Source organism: Euprymna scolopes, chromosome 9 (genome assembly GCF_053919585.1).
Source record: "Euprymna scolopes isolate OS-2025 chromosome 9, ASM5391958v1, whole genome shotgun sequence".
Classification (NCBI taxonomy): Eukaryota; Metazoa; Mollusca; class Cephalopoda; order Sepiida; family Sepiolidae; genus Euprymna; species Euprymna scolopes.
The window spans coordinates 56,823,729-56,846,338 of NC_136490.1; positions in this window are offsets into that span (position 1 = coordinate 56,823,729).

Here is a 22,610-nt window from a genome sequence, read left to right on the forward strand (position 1 = left end):
AAAGTATACACTCTTATACAACCTAACATCGCACGTGCATTTATGAATTTTTATCATTACACAAGCAGAAGGACCCGACATATAAAATCAACAGTATGTCTTTTGATACGACTGGTTCGCGTTTGAAATTACTTTGTTTCTTTAGAGCACAATTGCATCATAATAATCCAAGCCATTATATAAAATTAATTTATAAAATCAACAGTAGGCTCTTTATAGTGCAATGTAGACTACAATGTATAGCGAATTAAGCCACATCGCAGTAAACAGCCCATTAGAGCGGGTAATTAATCGATTTTTATTGAAACTGGGCAATTTCACTGATTTCGATGGTAATAAGCGTCTTGGAAGTGTGGAACATTCGTTGATCCTCATTTAATCCCGGGCAAAGTGAGATCCCCTGGTAACATTCACTCATAAACCAATTAATCGATTGTTATGAATTTTGGTACAAACACAGCTACTATGCATAAGATGTAATGTTGATTATATTTAGCTTAGGTGTGATGTACCTAGAACAAGGCTGTTTAATCTCATATTGCGATATATAACAAGAGGGAGAGAGCAGCAACCCTATTTGAAGTCACTAATTGTAACGATGCTGTTTAAATACAACGGATAGGAAGAAGATAACAAAATACCAATGTCTTATGTGCGGTATGAAAAGAAACTGAAATCCTTGGAAGATCTCCACCATGTCGGTAATTATAAAAGCAAATAGACTAATGAAAAAAATTCAAAAATTACTTGACGGAAGGAATCGGTGAACCAGGTGCAAGAGAAATACAAACAACTGCACCTAAATGGACGGTGAAGTTTTATTCAAAATCTTTCAAATTTAGTGTTTGAATTAGCGCATGAATGTGTGGCCCCCATCTGCAGTACAAACTAAATGATAAGAATATATATATATATATATATATATATATATATATATATATATATATATATATATATATTCTTATCATTTAGTTTGTACTATATATATAATAATGATTATAGACAAGACAAAGGAACATGTTGGTATACATAAATTTGTTTGTCCATGCAATAAGCAGACACGGTAATTGTGAAAGATGCTATATGATCTATATAACTAAGTATTTCGAAACCTAATGCTTCTCCTCAGAAATGGGGCTACGGAGTTCGCTTACAAACATTCCAATGAGACATCAAGCTAGACGAATAATTGGATCGGTATAAATGTATATGGTATGTAGGAGAATGATGGACGTGGGGTCAGCAATGGAGATCTTAGTGTTAAAATAATCTAGGTGAATTTTTATTTGCCGGCGACTTGCGATATATATATATATATATATATATATATATATATATATATATATATATATATATATACAGGGTGTCTAATAAAGTGTATACACTCTTTAAATGGCCATAAACCACCATTTATCATCAGAAAGAAAAGTTTCATGCATCAAAATACTGTGAACAAATATAGAAACCAGCTAATCATCGTAAGTGTTCAAATTCTTGGCTACTGTGCTTCATGAGCAGCTGAGAACACTAGGTGATTGAATGAAAGACGTTCCTAATCAGTTAAATTGATATGTGGACACATCTTCTTTCAGTGGTTGCTTTCAACTCATTCATTGTTGTTTGTTTTGTGGGGAGAACCCTGTGTTTAATATGCCTGCCACTCCCGGTCCAAAAAAGAGAAAACTCAAGAAGAGCGGGTCAAATCCGGTGAGCGTGGACAGTACTCGATACTTCCTCTTCGTGCTAACTATCTGTTACGCAGGTGACTATCAAGATATGCTCTTACGTCATGATGATAGTGGGGAAGTGCTCCATGCTGCTGGAAGTTCCATGCGTTATTCCTAAACATATCTTGGGAACGTGGTATAGCGTATTCATGTAGCAAGTTGAAATAATTTAAAGAGTGTATACATTTTATTGAGACACCCTATATATATATATATATATATATATGTGCGACAAGTGAAAGACTAATAGATCGTTGTGTTATGCTATGCTAGATCAAAATAAAAATCGTTTTTTAGTTTATTTCCGTGTGCTGTACTTAAGAACCGTGCGTGTCTGATCCAGGGAAGAAAGAGCTGTCGCCCACGTTTAGGATATGCTATATTTAAAGACTAGTATGTACAAACAATCAATAAGTGAATAAAATAAAAAAGAAAGTCAAATGAGTATTTTGCAGAATTGATTGAATCTAGTATCGAATTTGATAAGGAAATTGTTTGAATTCCAGCATTGCTAGGTTCTTCTAAGAAACTTGTCTAATTTGAATTGAACTAAATTGATTATGCTTCTTCTTATAATATCTCATGTCTGTGGGTAACAAATTAAATAGTCTACTTCGTTGAACGATTAAATTACTGTAAAACATGATTGCTAACACAAGTCTCAACCCTATAATAAAGGTGGATGTGTATTCTCTAGCTGCACGTCTCTTCTCTATCGTTGTAGTCTATAATTTATACTGTTAGATATCCTGATATATTTTTGTATTCTTATATGTACAGTATTAACGGTTCGTAACCAGCATGGTCCCTATATTTAAATATTTAAAAAACACAATAAAGAAATGATTTCTCTTTTTTTTTCATTTTCTTTGTTTGAAAATTATAATGCTGGGTATGGGGCAGCCAAACCAGCTGCCAACATTGCCCTGCTTTTTATTGAAACCAACCGAGAACTCTTTTTAGTATCCTCGCTGTTCCCTTAAGTACAATTATCTGAATAACTTTTGCACTTAGTTCACCAGGAATATTAGTTAGGTAGGACTTCAGGCTCTTCTTCATACGCCCTGTAGCATATATTATAACTGGTATAATTGATATCTCGCTTAGATTCCAGTTTCTTTTCATGTCATACATGAGACGTTGATTTGGTCTGTTTCTCTCTTTCAGCTATGTTCAGACCGCCATCATTAGGGACACTCACTTCAATCAAGGTTGCCACTCTTTCTAACTGATTCCATATAACTATGTCAGGTTTGACAGCAGCAATTTCAAGGTAGGTGGCTGTAGGAATTACATGGTCGTAATGTATGGTATATAAGTCATTTCCAACTCTTTTTTCAGGTTTATGTTTCCAGGACTTGCTGTTACACTGGATGTTTTATTTTTTACAGATGGCCCAGTGGAGGTATTTACATACTCCATCACGTCAATGATGTACGTAGCTGTGACGAAACAAATATGTCTTATTTCAAATATCACATAAACTGATCAAGTAGTTTTATTGTTAAATAATAATAGCAGGCCATCTGGCGTTGCCCGGTCGTAAAATACACATAGATATTATATTTTAATTAATGCAGAGTTCTTATTTATTGTAAACAGAAATATCGTAGGTATTAAGTGTAACGTTAAATTCCTTAAAAAAATGAAGTAAAAAACCCCGAAAGAACTGAGACATGCGCATGCGAGTATTATGTTTTTCTAAACAATTTGCAATGTAAGTAAAAGTAAAATACTCGAGCTGAGACTGAATGCAAAACCTAAAGACAATAAGTAAAATACGATAGCCATTATATATATATATATATATATATGTGTGTGTGTGTGTGTGTGTGTGTGTGTGTGTGTGTGTGTGTGTGTGTGTGGAGAGAGAGAGAAATTGTTAAAAAATGGCATACTTTTTCTTACAACTTTAGTGCCGATAGTGACGAAGGAAAAAACCCACTAATATTGAAATTTATGATGAAGCAATGCTTGCCTAATTCTTAACCAATATTATGTATTTATGTACTAATTTGGGAAGACTAATGATCTACTTTTTAAAACTTGTTTCAGTTTTCTTAAAACTATGCTAGCCTTGGTGGTAAGAGAAATTATTTAACATGTTATACAATACCTGCCGATAGTATGTGAAATTGTTTCATGTATGTATTTTAATTACCCGTCCGAGGGTAGGTAAAATTATTTTAAATATGTGTTGTATATTACCCATCCCCGCAAAGGAAACATTATTTCATAGATATGGTATAAATTACTTATCCTAGATAAGGTACAATTATTTGATACGTGTAATACCTGTCTTAGGATAGGTAAAATATTCTTTTGCTCGAAAAAGCTAATGACATAGATATTAAAATTCCTCTAACCGAAGAATAACAAATATGTGCAAAATCAGCTTTAATTTTCTCATTGTTTATATGGTCCTGAGAAAAGCCGGATAGCCCCGCTGGTATATATATATAAAATAATTATTTTATCAAAGATTCAACCTTAAACAAAGCCGACTTATAAAGATTAGGAAAGTTCAACACTATAAAGGGGAGCAGAAAATAACATAAAATGAAAAGATGAGGAATAAAAGTTATATATAACTTTATTATATCATCCGAATAATAAGGAAAAGTTAAAGGGAAATTAAAAAAAAACTCTTTAAGCGTTGGCATTTTGTAGTTGAATGCTTCTCGTTAAAAGAGACGGACCAACACTGCACAAAATGCAAACAGAAAAAACTGTCTTAATGGCATTTAGAAATGAAATGAAAATGACGGAATAAGATGAAATGGTAAATAGTAATTACAAATAGGTACCTCATATAAGAGTGCATCAGAAGGGTAATATATATGTAGGTAATATTTTAAAAATATAAATATACAGGCCACTATGAACTAATTGGGATCATTAAAGAAGAGAGAATAATAAAGTAAAAAATACCAAATGATGGGAGAGAAAGTTGAGAAAGAGGGAGAGAAGATAGAAACATTAAATAGGGAATACGGAAATGCATATATAAATAAAAAATGAAATTAAAATTAGAAGGCACTTAAAGTGATGAAAATGAAATAAGAAAAATGTTAAAAAAGGTGTTCAAAATAAGTTCACAAAAAAAAATAAAAAAATATAAAATAAAATGATAAAAATTCCATTGAAGTCTTTTGTTTAAGATTCCAAGGCGATGAAAACGTTTACAAATCCAACAAGGAAAAATGTATGCAGAACAATATACTCTGGAGCACTACTCCCGCCTGCCTATCTCTACATTTTTTATTTTTGAGTTAAACGAAATAGTTAAATGAAAACAGGGAGGTTTTCTTTAATATTAACAGCCGTATATTACTGGAAGTATATGCTCCTTATGATATAATCCAAATTGCTACAAATTATAAGCTTAAGAGAGCCCCATTTCGGCCTTAGAGCATATATAGTGGTGAGTTACATTCCAATGACCAAAACACTTAAACCAATACATATTTTTTTTAGAAAACATACAAATACACACAGGTAAAATTATACAGAAATAAAAGGCGAATCAAATAAGGAATACGTTGTTTAAACAGTTACATTCAATTTGGCTTAAATTGACGTTTCTTTTGGAAAAAATGACAAGCGCAGACTTTTTTTTGGCGCCACTTTATATATATATATATATATATATATATATATATATATGTGTGTGTGTGTGTATATATATATATTATGGCGATGTAAATGTGTCAGATGACTGGTTTCGAAGCTTCGAAACCGGTCAGCTGACACATTCATTTTTATTTTTTTAATTTCACAATCTTAAATAAATAATGTTTTCGAACAAGTTTAAATTTAGTCTTTACATAGCCATAATAAAACTTTGTACCCCGCAATATATATATATACATACATATATATATATATATATATATATATATATATATTTGTGTGTGTGTGTGTGTCTGTCTATTTAGGCAGCATTTTTTTTTCTTTCTGGCATATTTCATTAAATAAAATAGACGTTTTTTTTATCTATTAATTCTATTTCCGATCCTTTACAACCTCCGAATAACAATCTTCACTGCCGATGGAAAGTACTCGGACGTATGGTGATTATATCAGCCAATTCCCGCACGAGATTTTTGTTATTAAGAAGTTGGAACAGACCGAAAAGACAAAATAGAATTAAAAGACAAAAACGTCTATTGTATGTAATAACACACACAAAACACACACACACACGTATATATATATATATATATATATATATATATATATATATATACAATGGATTTATATATATATATATATATATATATATATATATATATATATATATATATATATATAGATAGATAACGGGGTTTTATTATTTTACTTGAACCAGACAAAAATATACGTTCATGAATTTAGTAATTGCAGAGGAAATGTCTCCTGGCTTCGTGTTTTGCAATTTAGAATTTCTTTCTTCATTCGAGTGTAGACAAAAGTTTGATATTTTTTAAATATGCTAGCTTCATTGTTTACTCTGGAGAGGCATATCACGATCTAATGGATAGCTGCTGAATAACTTGTTTTAGAATAATGTGACATCTTGTATTTCATTGTCTGCCACTATGTAAACAACAAATGTACGAACGTCACATTTTTTTTTACCTCTTATTCAGATGCCTTCATTTTTACATTGTAATCAGGCATTCCTTAAGAAATAATGTCTTTATTAGTTACACTGTTGACATGTCTACTTTATTTTAATAGACTATTCAAGCAAACACTCTTAATAACCTCGTTTTAATTCATGAGTTTTTTCTCCTGAATACCTTTAACTTGGCATATATATATATATATATATATATATATATATATATATATATATATATATATATATATATATATATATATATATATATGGGGGGGTCCTTCAGTCTTTAACAATTTATTGATATCCACGAAGGGGAGCCTGCGCGTGAATTTTTTGTGGCAGGAGGTGCGCAATCACCAACCAGACATCCCCTGAGTCGATATTGTTAAATACTAGTGGCTAGTGAAGTGTATGTACAAAATGACTGGAAACAAATGCCGAGATAAGCGGAGAGCACATACGGCCCCTAGAATTTCAAATGGTCACCCATCTGGTACTAACCAGACTCAACGTTGTGTTAACACGATTATGCCGTATACATACATACACACACAGACATATATATATATATATATATATATATATACATATATATACTCCTATAAATTCGGTTTTCTTTTGTGTGTATCGATATTCGTATTAAAACCCCTCTTTTCTATTTATTTAAAAATAAAATACAATTTTCATAGATCTTGGTTGTGGAATTGCATTCACTAGCAAACGATCTAGCTAATTTTCATATTCTTTTAGACATTCATTTTAATTAACTCCCTATTAGTTGCTTCGGTTTTTTAATGAGATAATCATCTTTAGTTAATTATTACCTGTAATTATATTCAAGCAGATATTCTACTTGATTCATACTTGCATAATATTTGCGAAAAAAGTTGTTAGTAAACACAAAATGGTTTCCATATATATTTATGTATACGTATATATTTTTGATAAACACATCTCTCTCTGTCTCTCTCTCTCTCTCTATATATATATATATATATATATAAGTGGACGTGTCTGTCTGTCTGTGTCTGTGTGTGTGTCTGTGTATGTTTCCCTTCGCAATAACTCTGTCAATTTTTAGTCTACAGACTCGAAATTTGATATACAGGGTACTGAGATTTGGGAAAATCGATGTGATCAGTTTTTGGCCAGAAATTTGGCGATTAAGGGGTCAAAGTTCAACGATTTTACCTTTGAGACTTCTACCAAACTCATCCGACAATTTTGGGTCTACGCACTTGAAATTTTAGATATAGGTTCCTCGGACATGGATCTAACTTATTGAGCCCAAAACAATAAATTTTAAGGGATCATAATAGGGGTCAAAGTTTAAAAAAATTGACCTCTGCGGTCTCTTCTTAATTACTCAGAACATTTCTAGTCTAAATATTTGAAATTTTACATAAAGAGTATTCAGAGATAGGGCAAGCTTTTTCATCAGTTTTGGTCGAAAATCTTTAGTTACCAATATATAAATGTATCTATTTATGTCTGTTTGTATGTCTGCCTTAAACTTTCAATAGAGGCGACGGATTTTACCAAGATCAGTATCGTTTTAAAGTTCGATCTTTCATACGACAAATATCGAAAAATTGGCTAAAAACATTAATATCTTCCCCTTTAACTAGGCACTTTTCTACAGGGGGCTAACTTTTTTCGCCGATATTTTTGAAAGTTATCCTCTCCTTTAGATTGTCTATCCTTAATTAAAAAATATGTCGCTTCCGGTTTGGCGGTGGTCGTAACAGCATAAACGTTAGGTTTTACCCCGTTCTTTTCCTCCTTTGCGGTACGGGTTCGAGCCTGCCTTCCCACTACCACGTTTCTTTTGCTCAGCATACACATCTAAACACCCGGGCAACGCCGGGCTGAAATGCTAATATATATATATATATATATATATATATATATATATATATATATATATATATATATATAACTTATGTTATCAAGTAATATATCTTTAACAAAGCAAAAACTTAACAAATAAAACGTCCAACAATATGAGGAAAAGCAAACAAAAGTATTAAATCAAAGATGAGAAATGAAAGTTATATATAATTTATCATCAGAACAATACAGAGAATTAAAAGGGTAAAATTAAGTACGAAATGAATTTCCTTAAGGATTTCGAAGCTAAATGTTTATCAGAAGAGAAGAAGGGCCAAAAGTATACAAACTATTTGCATGTTGTATAATTTTAATCCTTATCTACTTCTGATGCGTAGTATTTAGCTTGAAAATGACATTACCTTGAGAGGTTTCTTTATTCGAGATTTTCCTCCCTTAACTTATTTTCTGATGATATAATAATGCTCAGTATTTAAAAGAGTTTTTGGGTTAGAGATTATCGATACTTATTCCCATAACAAAAAAAACTATTTAAAAACACTGCCAGACGCTGCCAGACGCATAAAATACATTTGTGTAAAATTTTAAAAAGATCGACCCAGTTATTTCGTCGTCCATAGGAAACAAACTAAAAAAACAAAACAAACAAAGCTCCTTATACATGATGTGCAAAAAGTCACCGAAGCGGTTTGAACTTAAACAGATTGTAAAATGTTTTTGAATCCTAACTTATTGAGCCTTATAACACCAATGATTTCGACGATCGTTTTTATAACCACAGGTTATAATAACCAACCAATGGAAAGCTTCCAAAGTTACTACAAAAATTGTCGAATTTTGGATTCAATCAGTTCGCCGTCGTCTCCGTCACGAACCTGCATTTGATTCTTCGTCGCCATCTTTGTTACTGGGGATTACTTAACACTGACGTTCGGAACAGCACTGAATCATCGCCGCCATCTGTGTTACTAGGAATTACTTTACACTCAGGATCGGAACTGCCCTGATTCTTCACCATCTTTGCTCAATAAAATGCCTCAACAGTTAACAGGTTATGTGCCCATCCATCGTCTTTTCTTTGATGGTTCGGAATCTAAATTCGAATTGTGGCAGGTAAAATTTATGGGGTATCTAAGGATTCGAAAACTACACAAAATCATACAATGTCCAACAGAGAACCCTGACGACCCCGAATTTCTCGAAAAGAACGCGACTGTTTTTGCAGAACTGATTCAATGCTTAGACCATAGAAGTCTGTCTCTGATTATAAGAGATGCCTTGGATGATAGACGGCAAGCATTGAACATATTAAGAGAGCAATATTTATCAAAAGGGAAACCGAAAATTATATAACTATATACAAAACTAACGTCTCTAAAACATAATGAGGATGAAACTATTACCGACTACGTTATAAGATTAGAAACAACCGCCAATGCCTTAAAATTCTCAGGTGAAATAATGTTACGTTGTTGCTCTATAATAAAAGGTTGAGTGTGTTTGTTGCGTCATCTCTAATAATGGATTAGGAGAGATGACGTGTTATATTATATTTTTATGTTGTATCATAAAGGGAATCGTGTGTGAGTGACATGTATGTTCAGAACCTACCTCTGCTTCTTCGATGTTGGATCATCTGGAAATTTCTCGTACTGGAGGGAGACTTGATACCTGTTTTTGGATGAAGATTCAATCACTCCAAGACAAGGAATTAGTTCTACAGTTTTTTATTTCACTTTCTCCGGATGTCCTGCAGAAGGTGGAAGTGAAATCGGCCTGTGTGGGTTCTTTTACACACGTCAGCGTTCGTCTCCCCCAGTGAAGAAGAGGAGACAACAGGAAGCCGTCCGTTGTCTTCTGTGTCCAAATCAAATCTCAACGATTCAGCTAACCTGATCACATGACTCCAACGTAATCAAATCAGCAGATCTTTTACTTCCGGCCAACGTGTCTACACTATAACTCACCTCTCCCCCCTGCCTCTGTCCCTCTCTCTATTCCTTAACATCCCTTTCCCCCTTATTTATAAAAATGTATGACGAAGACATACATTTTTTTTACTACCCACTTTTACTAAGGGAATCCTAAGCTCACCCCACTGGCAAAGGAACTGTCAAACTATCATTCAATGAATCATAAATAAAATAAATAAAATTACATCTACAAATATTACCATGTGGCGCGAATCCTAGCGCCCTTAAAGGTCAACAACTCTCTGTGACCCCATGGCTTCCATCTCGCATCTTAGAATCATGCAGAGATCACAATATCTCTCGTTACGCCATCCCGCGTTTCCACAAGCACATGACTCATACGAGATAAAAGATTTTTCTTATAATATTACGAAAGCACTTTCCTATGTCTCCCGGAGAAAAATCCCACGAAAAAACGACAAAAAAAAATAATTCTACAACCATTTCGAAAATTAGAATAAATATTGGCTGAACCTTTGACTCTTCCAAGCTTAAGAACTAGTTGACCCCTTATTCAACCCAGTAGTGTGTAGTTTTATTTCGTAAACTGCTTAATCTTATTTCTTTCGCTTTTTTAACATTTTATCATTATTATCACTATCATTATTAATTAATTAACAACATGTTCTTACTTATAAATTAATTATTATCTCAATAAATCCCACAAGGCAAAATTCACTTCTCCTCCTTCTGCGAAAAAAATACATGTCCAAGAACAAGAAAAAACCTGCACATTTATGCTGTGAGAAAACATCAATCGCATGAAAATATAAATTAAAAAAAAAATTCTTACAATCATTCACAAAGTCTCATCTCACCAATAAAAATTACAAATAACAAAAACATAGATTCGTGGAAACCCAAAATTGTCCACGTCAGCACATTTTGAGGTTAGTTTACATAACCTTTGACCACCTCACAGAATCTCAAAAATAAAAATAAAAATTTTTAAATCACAGTCGTTTACAAAAAATACATAGACATTTACAATTAAAATACATAGTCGTTTCCAAAATCCAAAAACGACTCACTTAAAATTTTCAGACAATCCTTCATAAAACAAAATTCAACACAAAATAACAATCGATGGAAACTAAATTTGTCCACGTCACCCAACACTTGTGGTTTTCTGAAAAAAAATATCACGTTTTACTTATCCGAGTGACTTTTATTATGGCCTTTTCTGCCATTTTCTCTACTGCCACTTACGCCACGTCAGGGGAACTCCAATTGCTCCCTGACGCTGGACAGAAACACATTTCGCTTTGTTATATTGGAAAAACTTTTTTTTCCAGGTCGGTAACCGCGACTGCCTTTCAAGGCATATAGCTCAGCGAAACATATCGGGATTCCATCCATGGATTTTTCCATGTTGATCCTCCTCGAAATCACAGAATCCCATCACCCTAAGAAAACACTTGTGTTTTTTTTCTTTTTTTCATCTAAAAAACATACATTTAAACATTTCATGAAACAGTTTACATACAATAACATTTTTCCACACCAGAAAAAAAATTTTCACGAAAAAACCTCGTACAATTAGAGAAAAAAACAATTCCACATTAGCAGAAAGTATCCATTGTTTCTTAACAAACAAACAAAAACATACACATTGTCTTTTCCTAAAAGTACGCAACGCTTTTACAATTTTGCAACATTTAAAGTTCATAATTGTTTAACTTATAAATTCATAACAAATATTTGATTGACGTTTTTCTCTGGTAATCGTGATAGTCATCTCATTTCTTTTTCCCTTTTGTTTCACCTCTGTAACTAAAGTTTATGTGTTCTATTTCTTTTACACCAAATTGTCATCAGTCTGTCGATTGATATATCTGTTTTTTTCTTATTTCTCTTAATTTATCAAATAATATAACTATACATAATTTTAATGTGTCTTTTTTCCGTTGTGTCTATATATATATTTGTTTCACCGCTGTTCAATGAAAGGACCCTGCGTTGTTGTTTTTTTAACTGACCGTATATCTTTTATCATTCATTACGGCATATCGGCCTTTTTTTAATAATTTTTTTTTTTAATGAAACAATTTGATTTATTTAATAACAAACATATACACATAATACGGCGGTGGAGTGGTAGAGATAGTGTGGCGGAGAGGGTGTGGTTGCGACCGTGACAGGCAGTTGAGCGTCGTCCATCTTTCCCTTCCTGCTGCCACTCTCTGACTGCTTGACTCTTGTTTATCATTGCTTTTTATCAATTTTCCCGTTAACGAATTTACGTAATCGACCCACATTCCCACCCTGTTGATGGTTGCATTTGGTCTTACTTGCGGCCGAATTACGTCATCTTACTCCCGGGTTTCATTTTTGTCGGTCAGGGTTTAAGTTCATCCGAACTTTGCTCCATTCAACGTCTGACCCATAAACCGACTTGCGTCATAGGACCAGGTCATCCATTTTTTTGATGGCCCGGATTTCCAGTTCATTCGCACCCCCTATCTTTTACAATAATAAGCAATAGCCTGTTGATATCAATGACCCTTAAGGGACTTCCAACCGATTTTAAACCATTTATAACTGCTATAATGAAAAAAAGCAAGCCCATACAGTTCAGTGAATTTAAAGTGGTATTGCGCAGTTACGAGGGACGAATCGAATCCTCGTGGACAATAATAATTCCAGCAATATCATGAAGTTCCAAAATACTTCTCGAAAACAGACACCACCAAATTGCGCATCTCATCGCAATGTTTTCCCCAAAAGTAAAAAAGAATGAAATCATTTGCTATAATTATGGACGATGCAACCACAAAGGTTTCCAATGTCGATATAAAAGCTAAAAATGGATTCCATAAAAAACGTTGAGAACTTTGATGAAGAACATACATTACTATTCACATGTAATTTTGGCAATACCACAAACGGTAAAAGTCCCCTTGTAGACTGTGGTGCTACAGCACACGTTATCACCAAGGAATCTGATTTTATTAATTTTGATTCAAACTTTAATCCACAAAGAAATATTGTCGAATTTGCATACGGTAGTCAAATAAATGATATAGTCTTGAAAAGAAGCGATACTAAAATATCACTAAAAATAATAATATCTTTTTGCAATTTTAACGCAATCTCACTTAGACATTGAGAAATTAAAAATAGGCAACATTCAATCAATCTTTATTTACGAAAAATAATGTCTTTTAAACATTGCCCATTTCCAGCTTCGCATATTTGTGCTCTTTCCAAAATATCATTCATGGAAGATTGCATAATCTCTGAATTGCAATGTAACTCCTTTATTTTTTCCTGATGTTTTCCTTCAATTCTTGTAGGGTTTGGGGTTTGTAAACGTAGATCTATTCCTTAAGATATTTCCACAAGAAAAAATCAGGATTAGTCAAGTCTGTGAAACGTCGTGGTCATTTGACATTGCAGTAGCAAGAGATAATGTCGCCAAAACAATTTCACAACTTGCGGACGTTAGTCAATAATTAATGTTCAACATATTATATGTAAAATATCTGAAATGTAGAAAAAATAATCAGTAATGGTAAAATGACAATGATTTAAAACTTTTCAGTTACTTTTTAGACAGCCTATATATACATATGCACTAGTAGTACCACACGGCTCTGCTCAGGCCTTATGTACTGTTCATAACTTTGTGTGCATATATATATATATGTGTGTATATATATATATATTATATGTATGTATATTAAAAGTTTGACTCATGTCAAGATACCCTTCATCTAAAATTTCAAGTGTTTAGACGAAAAATTGTCGGAGGAGTTTGGTAGAGTCTGCAAAGATTAACTCTTTCAACTTTGATCTCTTGGCAGCCAAATTTCCGGCCCAACTAATAAAAAAGCTTGCCCTATATCTGAATACACTTTATGTAACATTTTAAATATTTAGACCAAAAGTTAGATGAATAATTTGGTAGCGAACACAGAGATCAATTTACTTTTTGTAATTTTACCCCAATTTTGACCCCTTAACATTTATTGTTTTGCTCTTAAATCAAATTAAAACGTTTGATCTATTTCCTTGTAACTGGCATCTAAAATTTCAAGTGTTTACACCCAAAATTGCGGAGGAGTTTGGTATAGTTCTCAATGGTCATGTTGTTGAACTTCGATCCTTTGACAGCCGAATTTCTGGCCGAAAACCGATTAAAAATAATTTCTCAAATCTCAATACCGCTTACGTTAAATCTCGAGTCTGAAGACTGAAAATTTACAGAGTAGTTTGGTAGTGAAATGTCAACACACAGAAGAAATTTAACTTGATAAGTGAGTAGTCTGTAATGCGCGGAGTTTCGAAGAAATACTTTCCTTTTCATCAGAGAGTAGGAATTAGCAAAATGCGCGATTGATTTTGCATGCAAAAGTATTTGATGAAACTGCAAGTAAGTCAAAGATCTTACTTGATAACAAAAAGTGAATCAGAGGGCGAAGATGAATAGATAATCTGGTGAATCCAATGACGGTAAAATCCAAAAAAATAACTCCAAGAAAGTTAATTGAATTTCCATTTGCACAAGTAAAATCCAAGGAAACCACGTAAGTGGAAGATGGCCAAAAATAATCCAAAACGCCGAAATCCATGACATAATTCACAAATATGTACAAGGAAAAGGGGAAAATTCCAATAATATTAATAAAAGAAAAATAAGATATGCTTTTCACACTACTGCCGAGACATGATGTAAATAAGAAAGATCAGGGAAGAAGAAGAGGAAAAAATTAAATGCTGATATAATTAAATATAAAATAGAAAAGCAAATGTCAAAATGACCCAGACAAAAAGACGTTAAAAGGCGCGAAAAATATAGGACAAAAATAGGTCAACTGAAATGTACAGGTTATTACTAAAGAAAATGTTAGCAAGTGTCGTTAAAATACACTAAATGGAAAAGATAATAAATAAATAAATAAAATAAATAATAATAAATAAATAAAAATAAAATATAAAATAAAAAATAAAACATTTTAAGGGGAGAGGATGGCTGGTATCTGCAAAGTCAGGATAAGCAAGTAAGTATTAAAGTAAATGCATATAGTAAAATATAAGTAAATATACATACAGGATATGAATGTGTGGGTAGATTGATATATTAGATAGATAGGAATATTTAAAGACTAAAACGGAATTGCAGATAAAAAAAAACCGGCCAAGCAAGGAAGAAATAAAAAATTAAAATAAAGTATTATTACGCTATAAAATATTAAGAAATTATGTAGAAAAAGCGATAACGTTAAAGAAAAAAATGCATATCCATCTGAAAGGTTAAAGTAATAACTATGTAATTTCAAAATTACCGTAATTAAATTTGGACTTTAGTTTACAGAAAAAGATCAGTTCGTTTTTAGAATGTATTTTATTGTTACTTTGAGGGGAAGTAATTATAGTTATAGCTTCGGTTGTGCAGAGGAGACATGACTTAGAGCCTGGAGTATTAGACTTAACTTTATTTGTGAGAGTCCATTTGATTGAGAAGGGGGTATTATTAGAGTTATGTTTTTTAATTAAAGTGGTTAGAGATGTTCCTTGCTTATTAATAGAATTATGGTTGTTAAAAGAAGAAATGTGGTTTGATATTCTTTTCTTAATTAATGTTGAAGTAGCGCACATATATGTATGTACTGTAGTAAAAGATCGAGGTCTGATATTAATACTTATTTGCTCATTTGTATTAGTTAAATAGTTTGAATTTTGTTCATAGTGTTCAACAAATGGTGGGACAATGATTGTATGAGGACTATTTTTGAGGGAATAATGAGTGCTGTTAGTGTTAGGATGGGTGTTAGGAGAATATTATTATTCTCATTATTATTATTATTGTTGTTATCATTATTGCTATTTGTATGATTGTAGATGGAGGGGCTTCTCAAGTGGTATATTGGATTAGTAACTATATCAGATGGAGGATGGGAGGAAGGATAACTTGAAGACGAAATATTAGTGTATGTTATGGGAGGATTGCGTGGGAGATCAGTAATTGTGCATGAATATATAACATCTTTATGGATGCAATCATTATTGAGTGGGCAAAGATGTTTGTTAATATAATTACAGTTAGTTTTGGGTTTTATTGGGAAAGGGTTTTTTGGGCTGATTTAATTTTTAGTTATTAGATGTTAAGAGTGTTTGTGCTAAATTAGGCATTGTTGAATAAGAAATCCTGATTGATTTTTTTTATTGAAAATAGAACTATATATGTGTGGGTATTTGAAAGAGTTTTGTACAATGTTGAAGAATTCTTTAGGTATATTAGTTTTGACATTTACGCTAAATCGAGGATTAAACTAATTTTTTTCTTTCTCCTGATGCGACTGGGTTGGTTAGAGGTATTGCGATTAGTATTTTGGTTTGAATTATATATGAAGACTGGCTGCTTGTTATTGATAGCGGCAGATCTTAATATTTGAACTGCCTTGTTACAAGTCATATTGTGCGTGATTACAGATTTAATGCGGCCTGCGGGAGGAGCATAATGGTTGTAGTTAATCTTTTGCTTATGTTCTGAGAAATTATTGAAGAAAGTAGCGTTTTGATTAAAAGTTTTTTATCGGCAGAAATTCTTCTAAAGACGGATGGTACTATAGATTTTATAATTGAGTTGGAGTGGTTAGAAGTTTTATGGACGTATAAAAGCGTAAGATTAGGTTTATGATAGCGGCTATGAGTTTCGGTGTTAAGATTAAGTGTAACATATAGAACATTTGAAGTATTTTTGTTTGCTTCGATAATTATAGAAAGGCCAACATTATTAAAGAAGTTATGCAATTTTCTAATTGTTTTATTGTACTCTCTTAGCCTGGCTGTTGTAGTAAAAACGGCATCATCTCTATAAAGGCCCCCTTGGATATGTTTAAAGTGGTATTTACGTTATTTCAGTAAGGATAGTCCCACTAAATCAGTAACTTCTGCAGAGTCAGAAACATCCATCAACATGTCAAGATTATCAGGGGTGTTCTTTCTAGTCCAAAGCTTATTGTTAAATTGTATAAGGGACTTACCTGCTAGGAGAATTAATTTAATTTCTAAATTAGTTAAGTCAGAATTTATTTTAGCAAAGATTAGAGCCTTATTTAAAAGGATCGGAGAAATTGTTTGATAATAATTTTGGATGCCAATTGGATGTTTATTATATATATATATATATATATATATATATATATATATATATATATAAGGAATTGTAATTTATTACTTGAATAAGTACTATTATCAAAGCGTTCTGGAATATCGTTGTCATATTTAAGCTGGAGAGTCTCTATTTGAGAGTTATTGATAAGATGTTGAAGCGTATTTGTAATTTGGTTTGCTCCCTTTCTTTCTATCTTCACCCTTTCTCATAGACGTAATCTCGCTAGGCTCAGCCTTTTCTAAAAAATATTATTATAGTATGTGCTCTTCAGAATTGTCAGATTTTCTTTTTTTTCTAGATCGTCTGCATCGTTGGTCTCGTGACTTTCATCAATTTGCTGTTTTGATACTTCGTTATAATACTATAGTTCCTTCCGAGATCTACATACTTGTTGAACTGAATTTCCTAACTAGCCATCACATTGCCGTCTTATCCGAACAAATTCTGGCAGTGCAGCTTTCTTAAATACTTAATTTTGCACTTGTTACAACTGTCGTTTAAAACTTAATGTTTGGCATATGATTCATTTCATTAACCATTTTGCAATGGTTAATGGAAGTCTTAAAGACGGCTTTACTTTTAGAACATTTATTCTGTTGAAAGCAGTTGAATTAGTGATTTCTTTTTGAAATGACGACAGCAGATACTGGAGTCTTGGAATTTCGTTAGACTCTCTATACTAACGCTTAACCAATCAGTTAAGTCAGGTGTGATAGAGAACACATTCTTTTTAAACATGAAATGCAATGACACTATATTAATATTCTGTAAATGAAAGATTCTGTCCCAGTCGGCCACCGGGTATCGATACACTGTGCAACTGAGAGGGACATCAAATATCCTACAACGCTTTGTTTTGATCTTAGTTTGAAAGTCAATTTATAAAATCCGCCAAACGCATGCTAGCATATAAAATTAATATTAAACTGATGATGATGATGATGATGACGATGATGATGATATATCATTCAATCTTTTGAAAATGATATGTAGTTTACTACATCTATTGAAGAGCAAATCGTATATTTTTCTTTTAAGTTGTCTATGAGTAAGCTGAGAAATCATTCATGTCAACATGATATACAGGGTGTTCCAAAATTCTTGGGCACATTAAGCAGATATGAGGACTTGAAATGTGCCCAAGACTTTTGGAACACCCTGTATATATATATATATATATATATATATATATATATATATATATATATATATATATATATATATTTCATGTAAGAGTGTTCCTGCGGTTTTTTAACTTTTAAATTCAGAGGAATATAGTTGGGCTCTAAACAAAAAATTATTTATATTATCGATGGACACCGTCGTATACTTTACGTCTAATTGAGAAGCAAGTTCTCGAACAGTTGCGCGTGGGTTGACTTCAACCACTACCCTCATCATCTTCAAGACTCTCATCGCCGCCACGAAATTTTTTAAATCACCATTGTGCTGCGCGTTTATTAGTGGTTCCTGGGCCAAATGCTTCCTTGGTATCGCGAGCTATTTCGGCAGCTTTTCGACCTAGCTTGAATTGAAATGAGAAAATTGTGCTAATTTGCGTTTATGACATCTTGTATTTAACTTTCTGAACAATTAGATATGTTACATGATAAGGGCTGTCCCCTTTTCATGTAAGTATAAAAATAGAGAGATTTTGTTAAAATGAAAATGAAATAGAATAGACGAAATTCGAACCTCGTAATTAAGGTTTAGAAATAGATTACGAGAGAGAATTAGCAAATGGAATGTAAAACAAACCATTGTCTAGCTTAGAGATAAAATAGTTTTAAGAAAAGAATGTGCATTGTCAATTCTGTTATGAAATTCAATTGAACAATGCAACTATAGGATAATTTAATAAACATGTTTTTTAACATATTGGAAATATTGATTACTGGGAATATATGTAAAAATTCCTTTTGTAAACAAAGGAAAAATGTTTTGGACACGCATTTCCAGAACACGTGAAAGAAGACACATGTTTTAACATGTGTATGACGTCATGGAAAATGGGAAGTTCTCGATATAGTAAAAAACTTTAGAGTTAAGCAGAGAGAAACTGAGGGAGAGTCTGAGAGAGAGCCTGAGGACGAGAGACAGCAGTCTGTGGTCAGAAGATGACAGTCGAATGTCTGGAAGCGAGACGGTCACCTTTGAAACATAGAATGTAAAACTTTGAATTCTTGGATAAGAAAACCACGGCCGGTCGAAGAAGAAATAAACCCATCATCTGTTTTTATAACCGTCGTCTTTGTTTTGTAATTCTACCAAAAAGGTAAAGTGAAATTGTAATTATATGTCTTATATATCATGTGTTTTAAAATATCTTTACATACAAAATGTCTCAACACTCAAAGAGCTTCTACACTTTTAAGTATGAACATTTTATATATATGAATCTCCTCATAACACGGACACAGAATTCAACAGATAGAGCTGGGAACCTTCTTTAAAATAATATAACTAAAGTTATTATAACGAAAACTTATCTGAAAATGCACCAATTGGAATCAAAATTTAAAATATCGGCAAGAACTTTCTTCTCAACCTAATACATATATAGAAGTGTCGTTCCAAAAGTGAAGCCTCCTATTTTCTAACTCACAAGCTAAAATGCTAAAAAGCTACGAAGGCGGGAGTGGTACCATTAAAACGAACGTCTTTTTGTGCTCCCAACTTTAGTTTTCTACATAGTCAGAAACATTCTTAATACACGTTTACCAAACTCTTTTGATGCCTAGTACGTAAATATCCAGAGATTTGTCACTTACATCTGTGGCACCGCTCGGATATCAAGAAACTCATCGTCTAGGTTGACATTAACTGTTTCGATTTTATAAATGCTCAACATACGCCAGTAAATGATTGATTCAATTTTTTATGTGTGAAAGAATTTATCTCTGCGTCCGACTCCCGTTTAAGGCAAGGTTTGCTTTTTTAGAGTGAATATCTGTAACAAAGAGATGAAAGTTTTAGGTCATCAATACTTAAGTTCAATCATTATAACAAGGCAATTTGGAATCTCCTCTGAACTATTCGGGAGGAATAAAAATAGGAGGCATTATTTTTGCATATATATATATATATATATATATATATATATTTAAAAGAGTGTAGCAATGTAAAATTGTAGGTTTTTCAGACTTTTATAATTTTTTTAATATTTAAAATATTTTAATAGCACGTTTCAAGCCTTGTTTAGCCCTCTTCAGATACGTTTATACACAGAGTTTTGATAGTTAAAAGTTTGTAATTTCTTTTTGGTAAACATTTTATCTCTGCCAACACTGATTTCCTTTTTCAGAGAAATGCCAATCTGAGGCTTATTGTCACCAGTAGCTGGTACGGTAAATAAAGAGGTCAATCAGTTAGATTTAAGTCTATTTATTGGGCGAGAGAGCTTTGAGTCTATTTGATGAATATTTTTTAATAGATTTTTATGAGTTTCTTCCTTTTTTATGTGTGTGTATGTGTCAGTGTGTGCTTGTACGTTAAGGCAAGGGTTGTGTGTGTTGTGTGAGTATGGATGTGTGTGGGTCAAGATCTGGTATTTCTTCTTTTATACGTGTGTGCTTGTGTGTGTGGGTTCAAATATGCGATTTCTTATTTTCACAGGTGTGTGTTCCTGTTCGCACCTGCGCATAGCTTTGCGCATGCGACCGTGCATCTATGAGGGAGATAGAGGCAGGATATCTAGTAAGCTATAAGATCCATTCCCAATCTAAATATATATGCATACATACATACATACATACATGTATACAGTCAGCCACACACAAAAAATACATCCGCACGCACACACACAATCAAAATGGAAATAGATTATATGTATGTATGTATATATATATATATATATATATAAATACACACACACACACATATATATATATATATATATATATATATATATATATATATATATATGTATATATATATATACAGTGGGGAAAATAAGTGTTGGACACATCCCCTTATTCTTTATTTAACACATTTTTTATGCAGCGAATAACACAAAAATTTAACAAGAAATAGTTACTAATTTAACAATAACAAATAACGTTAGAAATTGGAACCTTTTAATGCATAACAAAAATTATATAATAAAAACGAGAATAGCTGGAAAAAAGTATTGGACACATTGTTTTAAATTATATTTTATTATTATTTTTTATAAATAATCCTGAAAATTGTTATTTGCATTTTAATTTGTTGACACTATTATACATTTTAGAAGTTTCTCGATTGTTGTAGACCATACTCTACGTCGTTGGAAAGTATTGGAACATGTTAGTCACCAGTAAGCCATCACGCGTGAAGGTTCTCAGAATGAGTAAACGTAAAGAACTCTCTTAAGTCGTCTGTGATAAGATTATTGCTGAGCACAAGAATGGAATTGGTTATCGGTGTATATCTGCTCAATTCAAAATCCCTGTAAGCACCATAGGGAACCTTATTAGAAAATTGAAGGTGCATGACTCAACCCTGAATTGTCCGTGCACTGGAGATCCTCGCAAGATGTCGTATCGAGCAGTGAGAAAGATTGTACGAAAAGTTCAGCAGCAACTGAGAACCGCACGAGATGAACTTCAGAAAGATTTGGAAGAAGCAGGGATAGTAGTAACAAAACCAACGATTAGTAATGTACTCCGACGCAACGGTCTTAAATCGCGTACACCTCGAAAGACACCATTACTAAAAAAATGTCATGTTAATGCTCGTCTGGAGTTTGCAAGAGACCACTTATTGAAAACAGATGATTACTGGAAGAATATGATCTGGTCCGATGAGACGAAAGTGGAACTTTTCAGCATTAACTCTGTACATCGAGTATCGAGAAGAGATGGCACAGCGCACGATCCCAAGAACACCCACCCACTGTAAAGTTTGGTGGTGAAAATGTCATGCTCTGGGGATGCTTCTCTTTAAATGGTACTGGGCCACTTCATATTATAGATGGAAAGATGAATGCAGCCAAATATCTGGAAATTCTTGAAAATAATCTCTTGCCTGCTTCCAATGTGTTAGGTATGCGACAGGGATGGATCTTTCAACAAGATAATGATCCCATACATACTGCTAAAATAACCTCCCATTGGTTCGTGCAGAACAAAATAGATGTTCTTAAGGGGCACAGTCAGTTCCCAGACTTAAATCCTATAGAAAATCTATGGAGAGAGCTCAATCATGGTCCACCAGCGATATCCACGTAATATTCAGTATTTGAAGAAAGTATGTGTTGAAGAGTGGGCCAAAACATCGCCTGAACGTTGTCACAAATTAGTTTCGTCGTATAGAAAACGTCTCGAAGCTGTAATAGCCAATAAGGGGGTTTC